Genomic DNA, 3,796 nt, shown 5'->3' with positions numbered 1-3,796 from the left:
TTCTTATTTCTTTATTGCCCACAAGGGGCTAAACATAGAGGGGACAAACAAGGACAGACAAAGGGATTAAGTCGATGACATTGACCCCAGTGCCTAACTGGTGCTTAATTTATCGACCCCGAAAGGATGAAAGGGAAAATCGACCTCGGCGGAATTTGAACTCTGAACGTAACGGCAGACGAAATACCACTAAGCATTTCGCCCGGCATGCTAACGTTTCTGCCAGCTCACCGCCTTTTGTGTTCAAAGAGCTTCTGCCTATGAAATTGCACTGACAAGAGTTGGTTCAAACCTGTGGTTGTGTTAGAACCTGTCACCTGCTGATTACAAGGTCAGCTTAATCATTCCGTCATATTTGTGGTTTGGCAGAATTGAGTGATAGAATAAGTACCTGGCTTTAAAAAATTAAGGTTTGGGGTTGATACATTCAACTAAGATTTCTTCCAGTCAGTGCTCCAGCATGGCTGCAGTCTAAAGATTGAAACAAGTAACAGATAAAAACTATATACATATGTCATTACCCTTTTACACTTCTACTCTTTTACTTTTACTTGTTTCAGTCATTTGACTGCGGCCATGCTGGAGCACCGCCTTTAGTCAAGCAAATCGACCCCAGGACCTATTCTTCACAAGCCCAGCACTTATTCTATTGGTCTCCTTTGCCGAACCGCTAGGTTACGGGGACGTAAACACACCAACATCGGTTGTCAAGTTATGTCTGGGGACAAACACAGACACACAAACACACACACACATATATATACATATACATATATACGATAGGCTTCTTTCAGTTTCCGTCTACCAAATCCACTCTTTGGTCAGCCCAAGGCTGTAGTAGAAGACACTTGCCCAAGGTGCCACGCAGTGGGACTGAACCCGGAACCATGTGGTTGGTAAGCAAGCTACTTACCACACAGCCATATATATATGTTAGGTCACTCTTAGTGCTACTGGAAACACACAATCCAGTACAGTCTATCACATGGTTGAACTGTTGGTGAAGAGTGTGTATTTGGTTGGACAATCTGCAGGATGAGAAACAATCCTCTCAAAGGGTAGATACCCTTTGTTGGGTCAACAGCCATCTAACAACTATAAAACCAATGGGTGTGATGAATCCCTAGACATTGGCACAGCATCTTTCTAGGAAAATGACACTGATGGAAAACCTGTGGTTTCACATGATTATTTGTAATCAAATGTTGATGGAGGTATGTGGGTTAGTGGTTAAGGTGTTGGATTCATGATCATCAGGTAATGGTTCGATTCCTGGACTACGTGACATGGAACACAGAAGTGTGTATAAATTTTCTGCTCTCAGTGTCATTCTAGTGTCTACATCTTGATGTACAAGACTGATGTGATTGTTGTTTTAGCCTGAGGTCAGCCATCTTGCAACACTCAGGGCTTTTGTTTATAGCGTTTAAGGTGTCACTATTCTGTGTTCCATGATCAAGTGAAGTGTTCTTGAGCAAAACACTTCACTTCACGTTGCTCCAGTCCATCCAGCTGGCAAAAATGAGTAATCCTGCGACGAACCAACGTCTCATCGAGATGGAGAATTTGTTAGCCGTTAAAACCAGGACACCAGCTCTTACGAGTTGGCTTGAATCGAGAAGGTAACTTTCCTTTTTTCTTTCTTTTTTTAACCATCACGCTTTGGCCGGTCACCAATCATAGACTCTCAGAAAGTGGTAATATCCAATGACAAACAGATGTGTTTTTATGGAGACTTCATCTGTCATTCTATCTACTGAATGTGCTATGCCAATGAAAGGGACCCAGTGAGTGACGTATGGGGACCTAGTGAGTGAGAAGGTTCAAATTAAGTCAGAAATGTTTGAAATTTTAATCAGGTAACACCTTATCCCACAAAGTGGCTGACCAGTCCATGTATCATCATCATCATCATCATCATCATCAATTAATGTCCACCTTCCATGCTGGCATACAGATAGATAGACAGATATGTATACATACATGTAATATACATCTTCATATATACACATCTGTTTATATATATTTATATATAGATATCATGTATATCTTCATATGTATTATACAAATATATATATACATTATATGTACATAACAGATATATTATATTTTAACATATAAGGAACCCCTTTTTATCAAAAATTAGGTAAAAAAAATATGGGAATTTCTTATACATAGATAGTATTATAATCCCTTACAAAACCTTTTTTCCAAATTTTAAGCCCGCAAAATTAGGAGGTTCCTTATATACATTAAGATATGGTATACAAATATGTAAATATGTATATGTATATATATATAGACATACACATACACATATATATGTGTATGTGTGTGTATATATACATATACATATATATATATATATATATACACACACATCATATATGCAGACATGTATACAAGCCAATATATATACATATATATCTAATGTTACTGAACATTAATATGAATTTCAACAATGAAATCTAGTTTGTTGTAAAAGACTGGTTCATTCTTTGTTGGAAAATTTCTTCAAGGAATCGGAAAGAAAACGACATCAACAACTAGAACAACAACAACAACAACAACAACAACAACATCAACCACAACAACAACAGGAGACTACACAAACCGAAACAGCTAAAAGCTTTTAGTTGATGTATTAATGTCATTCCTTGCAGTTACTGTTGGTAATCTCAAGCAGCAGTGTCTGCTTGTGTTGTTAAAACCATGCACAAACACACACACACACACATACACACACATGCATGCTCACACACATGCACGCATGTGCGCATGCACACGCAAGCATTATTTCACAATGGCATGCTCACGTCTATGCATTCACAGAAAACAGTTCTAGGATTTCCAATAGATTACTATCTGACAATGTGTTCGCAGTAAAACACGCACACGCACATGCACATGCACACACACATGCGCATGTATGTGTGTGTATATAGGTATGTATATATATATGTGTGTATGTATATACACAAATATATATGTATATATATACATATATATATATATATATATATATATATATATATATATATATATATATATATATATATATATATATATATATATATATATATATATATACATATATATGTATGCATATATATATACATATACATCTATGTGTGTATATATATATATATATATATATATATATATATATATATATATATACACATGTATATACATATATACATATGCATAAATATATGTGTATATATGTGTGTGTATGGATATACATATATATACATATATATGTATATACATGTATAAATGTATATATATGTATATATGATTGTGTTTGTATATATATATATATATGTATACATATATGCATGTGTATGTATATATATACACAAATATATACATACACAAATATATACATACATATATACATATATATATACACAAATATATACATACACAAATACACATGTACATGTATACATTTCGTTAGCTGATGTTTGTTGTCCTAACACATAATCATCTGTGTGTGTGTGTGTGTGTGTGTGTGTGTGTGTGTGTGTGCAGATGAGTGTGAGTGTATTTATATTCTTTCCTTTCTTCAAATGACACAGATCTGGAATTTTCTGGAATATGTGCATTTAAGGTGCATGGATTCCTAGCTCACTGCCACTATCATACATTTAAAATATATAAAATCTATTCACTGCTTCTTGTGTGCACTAGGTGCATGCATGGCTCTGCAGTCAAGAAGTTCGCTTCATGCTTGCCACTGCATGGTACATTGGGTGCACATCTTCCAGTTGACTTATGCTATGGGCACGGA

This window comes from Octopus bimaculoides, chromosome 3 (assembly GCF_001194135.2).
Source record: "Octopus bimaculoides isolate UCB-OBI-ISO-001 chromosome 3, ASM119413v2, whole genome shotgun sequence".
Lineage (NCBI taxonomy): Eukaryota > Metazoa > Mollusca > Cephalopoda > Octopoda > Octopodidae > Octopus > Octopus bimaculoides.
This window is presented reverse-complemented; position numbering follows the sequence as displayed.